Source organism: Anarrhichthys ocellatus, unplaced genomic scaffold (genome assembly GCF_004355925.1).
Source record: "Anarrhichthys ocellatus isolate YVR2014 unplaced genomic scaffold, GSC_Weel_1.0 scaffold2, whole genome shotgun sequence".
NCBI classification, from domain to species: domain Eukaryota; kingdom Metazoa; phylum Chordata; class Actinopteri; order Perciformes; family Anarhichadidae; genus Anarrhichthys; species Anarrhichthys ocellatus.
Window position 1 is genome coordinate 12,526,371 of NW_022280032.1, and position 9,671 is coordinate 12,536,041.

A 9,671-nucleotide genomic window follows, 5' to 3' on the forward strand; every position below is an offset into this window, starting at 1 on the left:
GTGTGTGTGTGTGTGTGTGTGTGTGTGTGTGTGTGTGTGTGTGTGTGCCTGTGTTACTGTCGGAGCACACTTGGTTATTTGTCTGTGTGCCTGCATGTGACATCCAGCACAGTTGTGTGGACAGTAATGGACCCTGAGAGGTGTCTCTCTGCCAGTTGAGATTTGAGATGAAAACCTGTTCGTTCTGGCCGGGGTTTTATGTTTTGAGTTAGTGTGTGTAATCCAGACTTGGCTGGACAAAGCACTGCAATATTGAATGTGTGATAATGTTATTAATATTTATAAAGGCATGATTGCATTGTTGGAAGAAGAGGAGAGTGATTTTATTTCTGTCTCTTACAGTTACAACCGTATCCAGACCTTTGAAGAGACCATTGAATTCACTCTGAAATAAAGCCCCAATTTGAATCAGCTGTTGCTTTCTAAAATAATATTCTTTGGGTCTCCTTCTAATGCCTTCTTCCCCTTCAGCCGTCTTCTCCCCAAGACGACAGAGGTGATTTAACAACCTGGCTCTCTCATACACATTCCACCCTCCCTTCCCCCTCCTTGTATGGTGAAGACCCATACAACCCCAAATAAATCATTAAATCATCCTCTATTATCTATAGATGTGAAAATTTGCATATATATTTATAGTCGGTTTGCTAATATTCTAACATAGGATTAGCTCAATAGTGACTCCCACACAAGCCTCGAGGAGATGTGAGGGTGCTGAAAGGGTTAAGCCACTGGGATGACCAGACGGGTGTTGTCACACACGAGTACACCCGTCTGCTCACCTTTACAACTCACCCTTCTTCTTCTCTTCATTTCATTGTAGCTTCGGCCGACTCCTTTTCTTCTCCCTTGTGCAGCATGAGCCACACACTCCCTTTTACATTGAAGCCAAGAGTGCGTCCGTCTCTTTCTCGCTTCTCTCCGTCCTGTTTGTCTGCCCACCTGTCTGTCTGTCTGTCTGTCGGCCCCTTGCCGTGTCTTTGGCAGTTAACCCGAGCTCTGTAATTGGCATTTGCAGATCGGCCCATGATCTAATCCAAAGAGGAGCGTTAGCAGGCTGTTTGGAGATAGACTTGGCTTCAAAGTTATGGCGTGGAATCAAGTCTCTAATATCTGTGCTGTCTGCCACCCTGGCCAGATTTGCCCGTGAGCTGTGGGAATCACTTCCAATGACTAAATGACTTTTTATAATTTATCTTCATCAGCCACATTGAGCTTCACATGCCTCGCAGTCGATCTTTGTATCTCAGTTTTGGCATCAAAGTCAGTTTGGTATATTTATGTGAATGAATCACAGCATAATGAGCCAGTGCAGGAGTCTCTCGCAGTTTACGCTGCATGATTTCAATTCAATGTGTTCAATTTTCTCACCTTTAGAGATAAACGGAGAAGTCTAGTGAAAACAGCGACTGGGATTTGTGAAATGTTTTCATCTTTCAGTTCATTTGTAAACAGCAGCAGATATCTGAAAAGTAAAAAGAGTGGAATAAGTAGGAGCGTAGCAATGTCAGGGAGGAAATTGGACAAAAAATACCTCAAAGTGTATCCTCTGCCTGAATACAAAAGTGGTGGCACTACTGTGAATTTTCTCTCACATGAAACCAAAACCCTTCTGTATTTTTTACGTCAAAAGACAAAAAAGAAGATTAAAAAAAAAAATCTAATTTGTTCTTGTCTGTGTAGGGCAGTGCCTTTAGGTCTTGCTTCAGGGATACACAAAAGGTAACCTCCACCCCAAGATAACAGACAGGGAATAGCAGTAGCCTGTAAAAGCTGCACTACTCCTAATCCCCAGCTCACTAAAATGGGAAAATTGTGCTGAGATGGCTGTGTAGGCTATAGTGGACTTTAGAAGAGTTGTATTCATATCTCCTCTGAGCTCCCGATCCCCTACCTCACTCCAGCACGTTTTCTCTTTTTTTCCCTTGCTCTCCGTATCTCTCTTCCTCTCTGTTTCTTTATTTAGGATAACAACGGGCAGTGAAGCAGAAAAATGAAACAAAATAAGCATCAGTGAGCTGCGTGTCTGTGTTGCCTTTATGTAGTTAGCAGAAAAGCAGGTCAACGCGACACACACAGAGCATGCAGAATGTACTGAGTGAAGTAATCCTGAGGGAATCTGAAAGAAGTAGCTAATTTGTTATCTTCAACGTCCATAAACTTAGCTCACACGTATTCCTCATTATTGTACCGTCCCTCTTTTATGCCTTTTTAATGGGATGTTATAGTTTGGTATTGCAGTCAGGACATTACTGATTCACCTAGACATTCGTTTCCCACGATTTCCACATCTATTCTCTGCTTCACTGTGCAGACTATCTGCTTCTTATCTTTCTGAGGCAAAGATGATAGAAAGTACACGTTCCGGTAGACATATGTGAACACAAAGACACACTCACACTAACGGATCCAAGAGTGAAAGATCAAGTTCCCCTGTTGGTATCCCCAGTAGTATGTAATATATGCATATAGGTCAGTAGAACAAGGAGCTCTAGCTTCATAGAAATCTTCCTCTAGAGAACGTGTGCTGGTGTTTGGCACATATTCTACAAAAATCAGTCAGTGTGTGTGTGTGTGTGTGTGTCAGCTCTTCAGTCAACTCACTGTGTTAGTGGATCAATACAGAGTAGTTATCAAGAGATTAACCCCGTCAGTGCCCCATCAGTCTAATCAGAAAGACTCTTCCTCTCTCGTTAACTCCATCACTCTCTCACTCCTACCTTCATCTGCTAGCTCGCTCTCTTTTTCGGCACAGTGTCACTGCCTCCCTCCTATCTAGCCTCTTGCCTCTTCGGGTCGTGTGTGAACATGCATGCATGCATGTGTGTGTATGTGTGTGTGTGTGTCTAGCTGCCCATGACAGATGGGGCCATTACAGAAATGGCCAACGGCTTGGACATACATGCACACTCACCTACAAACACATATTTATTCCATTAAGGAATGGCCATTTCACACCATCACAGCACACTAACCCATGCCCCCTCGCTCCTTCCTTTCCCCCTCCATCCATCCATCCACCTGGTTCATTAGTGGGCATTCTGCTGTCAGAACGGTTGAGGTCAGGGTGGCACGGAGGAGAGGACGAAGCAGCCAACAGGGAAGTGACCAGACGCACATCCCCGAAGCCGACCACCTCGCTGCTTGTATGAAAATAATTAGGAGAGAAAGGCTGGCCTGATGGGGTTTGGATTTACAGCACAAGGTGGGGCTGCCTTTGGCAACCCACTCATACACACACACACACACACACACACATACACACATACACACATTTAATACACAGCAGGTTGGCTGGCAGCAATTGAAGGCCAAAGTAAGCAGCAAAGGGGGATGTCTGGTGCCTGGAACCGCTTGAGACACATGCAAACACACACACACACACACACACACACACACACACACACATACACACAGACACATACATCTCCCAGCTGTCATCTCAGCCTACCAAGTGCACTGTCAGGGTAGACTGTTAGGGACAGTGCAACAATAGATTTTATGCAGCAAAGTTCGTCACTATGTACTATGATTCAATTTAAATTGAAAATAAATGTAACCCACCTGTCCCATTCTGGAAGAAAAGTGACTTTTTTTACTTAAACTATGACAGGGATCCATTCATCATTGGTTTTGATAATTGAATGAGGTGAAATTGCTCAAACTTGTTTTAATGTGCCTAATGTGCTAATATTAGCTAATTATCTTGAGTAAATTTGTTAGCTTCTGACCTTTACATGCAGCGTTCAGAGTACGGTAAGGGAAGAGCCTTGCACATCCTTTAGGACATAAATCTATGCAGTCATGACACACAAGGAGGCAGATAAAGATAAAGAGGAGCAGAACTGTTGCTTTACTGTGTAAGATGAGATCAGTAGGATGCCTTGTAGTGAAAGAGATCCTACAGTTCCCATGTTTGAAGCTTTTCCCCTCTTTCCCCATTTGAAGATGTGGCACTGCATGTCGGCCGTACGCCATCTCTGATCATGACTGTGTGTGTGTGTTTGTGTGTGTGTATGTGTGTGTGTGTATGCTCATGTGAGCGTGCCCTGCTGTGTCAAGCATGTCAAATGTACTCTTGTCCCCTTGAAGAGGCCCGAACGAGGAGATCAATCAGAGCGCAATTGAGCAACCGGAGAAGCAAGCCAGCGATGCACTTAATGTTAGGTGTTGTCATGGAAACACGGGGTGCAGATTTTCCACTTCATTGGCCACCTTCAGTCTACAGGCATTTTTAAAAATGATTTCCAAGAAAGGCAATTGAAAGATGGGAGGGAAAATGTGTCAAGTGACAGTTAGAAGACACAGCAAGACACAGAAGTATCGTAATGAGAAATTTACTGTAACACCATGCTTCAATTAAATGCACTTGTGTTTATGTGTCGGTGTCAAAATCATGCACTTTAGATTAAAGAGCTTCAAGCAGTCCTATTATGTATATTGACTCTATCTGTGTAATTGCATAGAATGGATAGTCCCAAGAGAGAGCTTTCCCTGTACTGCTTTTAGCCTTCGGAGAATCAGAATGGCAATTACACTTCCCTATATTGGAATATAGTCACAAGCGTGCACACACACACACACACACACACACACACACACAGAGACACCTTTGATGAACGAGCAGAGGATTGGTAGTGTCACCCCTGTCACAAAGGGTGACCCTGCATTGAACAGGTATCATACATCACCTTATAAGTAGATCTACATTGCACCGACAATTTTACGCATTTACAAATACACATGCATACACTCACACAGGAGTGAGTTTCTTTCATCCCCTCACCGTTATTAATCTCTTATCTCCTCCAGTCACACGCACTTAGGCATTTCCGCCGCTCTTTATTGTGCCATTTTCACCTCAACCCCACCAGAGACCCACCATTTCTAGCCCATTTCTCCCTTCTTTCAAGCCATTCCACCTCCACCTCTATACACCCTCCCCTGGGCTCTGAACTATGACCTCTTTGCATGAGCAGGGAGGAAGCTGGCAGCACTCACTGAAATGTGATTGGCTGACCAAGAGCTGGAGTGGTGTCAACACTGACCTGAGGGGAGAGAAAGAGAGGTGTGTTGTTGTAGAAAGTAGGGAGGAAAGAGAGGATGCAGGCAAAAGAACAGCATGTTTTATGGGACCTCATTTCTGAGGTGCTAAGTACAGCCGTGTCACCAGAAAGAACACACCATAAAACAACTCAACATTTAATACACACACATGTTCTCTCTAGCAGCAACTGCATAGGGCCAGCTCTGACCTATTCACGTGCACTGAGGAATACATGGCTCTATTACAAATACAAATGCAGCTTGAAGCGCCGGGTAGTGTAGAGGAAAATCACTCCCCCACCACCGCAGGGACTCAGGTTCAAACCCTGGCTGCTGTGTTTCTGGCTCGTGGCCCTTTGGTGCGTAATTGGCAAAGTAGCAGATAGGAAGCCACAAAGGATCAAATCGTTGTAACTGCGCTGATAACCACTACTGGTTGGCAGAGGCACACATTTAGGCGTGACCACATGGACCTCCATGTGTTACTGCCTCCCGGTGAAGCTCTTAAGTGGCAGATTGTTGTGCGTTGGAGGTCTTAACCCTCCCCAGGCCGACAGAGAGTTATTAGCAACCCAATCTGCAGTGCAGGGGGACAAAAAAAGAACAAAGATGAAAGAAAAGAAAAAATACAAATGCTGCTATTTTTCCTTTCAAAAAGGCTCTCTCTCAGTGACCACAAAAGAAATGAGTATTTAGGCCTTGTTCTTGTCGAATATTTGTTCAGTTCTTGAGGACAGCACAAGACAAAGCAATAACAATTTGTGATCAACCACAGTGCTACAGATTGTACAGCTCTTATTCTGCATACTTAATTTGTGTCTCGTTCAGTATAGACTAGCGTCCTTCCCTTTTTTCACATTTTAGTAATTTCAGTTAAAGTGCACAGAGCATGAACAAAATTTACATTTGCACTTTTTATGCTCGAGCGCGCTAATGAATGATTCATGATTTACCTACACAACTGCTCAAGGAGACAAAGACATTGAACACTTTACCCTGTACATGCATACAGATGCACACACTAACAGTGCGTATACCCTCAAACACATGCATGCACACTGGTCAATTTGCATGCTCCAAACATCTACATGCTCAGCTTTATGCATGTGGACCCGTATGCCGCCACCAGACAGCCTTATTGATGTATAGGCACGTCAGCCTCCCAGCAGCAAGGCTGGGGCTAGCATCTTCCGAGCTGCTGGCAGGATGAATGGATGGATATACGTCAGTGATAGAGTGAGGTACTGTGATAGTTGAAGGTGCCAGGATGATTGGACGTGGAGGGGGGGGGAGGTGATTCTTTCGAGCCGTTCTTGATTTTCAGCACTTGATTTTCAGAAGCAGTAGTCCATGTCGCCAAAGCGGTAGTTTACCGATCCCATCTGGCTTTCGTGATCGTGCTTGTGCTTCTCAGAAGGAAAAAAGCAGCAGTGAGAAAATGCTTTCAACAAATATGTCTTGGGGGTCATTTAACTATTTTAAGTATAATTTAACTGGTGTGGGGACACCACTGATTTTATGTAATTCCAAACTTACCCTGTATAGTACTGTGTGTTTTATTGGGCCCTTCATATCAGAATTTGTTTTTTAATTTATTTAGTTAAACCTTAGTTCTGATTCTGATTCTCATGAATAATCAGCAGCGGTTGCCAGGTATCCTATTACCTCCCCTCTCCCATGTGTAGACAGCTGCCATTACGCTGAATTAAACCCAAATATGAAATCAAGGTTGCCAGATTGATGCTCATCCATCCTCCAAGGAATACTTACATCATCCTAAGTGCCTCGCTGACCCTCCATGCTCTCATTACTGCGTGTTAGAACAATTAAGTGTGACGTGTGTCAGATTTATAACTCATGCCCCCGTGTGTGTCCGTGTGTGTGCATGTACATGTGTTTGTTTTATTCTGAACAGATGTGAGCATCTGCCATTGCCGATAAGGCCATTAATACATGTCTAGAGGTGTTTGTATGTGGATGTGTCTGGTTTTCGGCAACATCTGTTGTTGTTTGCTGTGAACTCTGTTTGTACATTCGCTTTTGCAGGTTGTCTGACATAGCTGACTTTAAATATACATGTGTATGAGACACAGACAGTCAATGTGGGTGTCTCTTTTCACTTGGGGAATGATTGGATCCTTCCCGCCCTGCTTTGGTTTGTTGGAGTTGCAGATATGAACATTGACACTCACCAACAGAAGCTCCAACGTTTGTATTTGGTGATCCTTACACGCATTGCATCAATCTTCATTCTTGCTGAATAGCTCTCACATATACACACTTTGAAACAGTTTTAAACATGACACACCAACTACTTTTCCCATGCACAGGACACATTTTAAGCTACATGTCGACACTTGTGCATCGCTTTAACAAAAGTAAGGAAGTGCACAGTAATCATGCATAGTATAAAGTAGATGATAAAGAGGAGGCCGACCTCTTTTATTCAACACATCATGGAATGCTGCCAGTCCTGAAGTGGGTGCAGTTGGATGTTGGGTAATAATTATGTTTATGGGCCTTGATTACAAGCACTTTCATTATAATAATAATAATAGCTTCAGAAAAACACCATTGTAAATCATAACATTTCCCATGGGCATCGATCCAGTTCTGTGGTAACCAGCGTGTTGCACTATCCTGTTGTTTCTCTATGTGAGCGTGGACCCACTGTTCCTGTTTATTAGTGTAACTGTAATTGTCATATTTTGCTATTTTACAAGTTAGTTACTGTATCACTGCACATGAACTCAGGTGTCATTTGGCTTCCTTGGAAGTCTTGGCCTTTTTCAAGTCTTATAGAGATGTTTTAATTCCTCTAAAACCTTTTTTCATGTGCTGTTTCAGTTATTTCATCAACCTCTTAACCCTTTCCCAGAGCCTCTCACCGGTGTGCTGCATTTCATTCTCTGACCACCAGAGCGCGCTGTTTGATGGGATTCCCCTTGCCTAGCTCAAGGCTTCCCTAAATCATGAGCCTAAGGATTTGGAAGTCCAGTTGAGTTGCACTCGGTGAAGAAGAGCAGGCCCTCTTGGCCCTAAGTTTGAAGTGGTGTCCGTACTTCTTCCTGCAGCTCCTTCAGTAAAGTGCAGGCTAGAAGAAACTCTCCACAGCAGTAAGTGGGTATTGAGAAGGTCATCGCATGGTGAAGAAAAAATCCCGACATCGCTTTCGATTCGTGGCTGTCAGAAGCAACTGGCCTCCTCCTCGCCATGTCCCGTCTGATGTATGGAGCCAATAAGCGGAGACCTTCAGCTCTAATGAGCAGTAGTCTGCTGCTCTGCTGCTGTGCGTGGGAGCTGGCCGTTTGGCCCCAGTAAACACAGAGCTTTATTGGACAACTCCACAGCTCCTCCGTCATCACAGCTTTCTCGGAGACACGAGGGCTTGTGGAGGGGACCAGGTGGGGAAGGAGGAGTGTGTGAGGTGACCAGGGAATGGTTATGTGTATAATTAATGACCTCATCCTGCTCCTCCTGCTGTCCAAGAGGAGGGGACGATGAGCGGGTAAAAGACAAAGAGCAGGGAAAGCAAGTGAAATCAAGAGAGAGAAAATGACAAGAAGGGGTAAAGGGAGGACAGTGAGGGACAAAGAGAGTGAAGGAGGGAAGCATATGTTAAAGGCTCCACTTGATATATAATGAGTTTTGTCAGTGACCATTACCCCTGCTGTCTACTGGAGGGGCTATTACATAGGATTCACCCCAATAAGTCCTCCCCCTCTTCCCCAACTCCTTCATTTTTCATGTGCCCAATATTCAGCTCTTTCCTGCCTCCTCTGTTCCCATGGCGATGACGGGAGCTGAATGTAAATAAGTTGTAAATACCAAGGGACAGGACCTTGGCTCAGAGAGAAACCTGGGACTGATCATAGCCTGCCTGTCACAGCACAGCTTTTTTTTCTGACTATTGTGAAGGTGAGGAGGAGTAGCAAGGACAAAGGCAAGAGAGGGGCGGGAGGTGACTGGTCTGTCTAGCGGGGGACTCCAGTGGAGGCTGTAGCCCCCAGGGGGTCAGCCCGGCCCCCGTCTGTCAGCCCACTCTGGCTCTGGTTCCTTCTTTGATCCCTTTTAGATATTAGGACTAAATGTTTGCCCGTAAAAAACATGCAGAGTACTAGCTGACCGTCAATACCTTAAACCGATCGCTGCAAAACCATACAGACACAAACTGCACTGCTGTGATTGGACGTTTTACCATCACGATGATGAGAGGGTTGACCTGGAGTAATACCGGGAGGTGGAGACAATCTCCTCAAATTACGCCCGTCTCTCCCTGAACCCCAGGGGCTCTCCTCCTCCCCGTCTGCTCGCTAACAAAGACAATCTGCCTGAGCCATTTGACCAGCGTTCGGCATTGGTTTGCGTGGCAACGGTACACCTGTCAGAGGTGTGGGGCCCATCTGTACAGTAACAAGCAGCTTAGTCCCATGCCTCCAGCAAGAGGTGGAGCTAGCACAGTCTGGCTTGTGTTACTGCACTCCTGGGAGAAGCCATGCATGTGTGGTGGGGTTTATAGAATGAGCAGGTCACGTTGGCTCATTAGAAGAACAAGGAAATGCAAGTACGAGAGTGTGCGTGTGTGTGTGTGTGTGTGTGTGTGTGTGTGTGTGTGTGTGTGTGTG

The 9,671-nt window shown here is 44.9% G+C and overlaps 1 protein-coding gene across 2 annotated transcripts in view; it reads left to right on the top strand.

Annotated features, from left to right (window-relative positions):
• The window catches only part of frmd4a (FERM domain containing 4A), a 95,901-nt gene that overhangs the window by 17,966 nt on the left and 68,264 nt on the right, over positions 1–9,671 (top strand). The gene's annotated exons all lie outside the window — the stretch shown is intronic.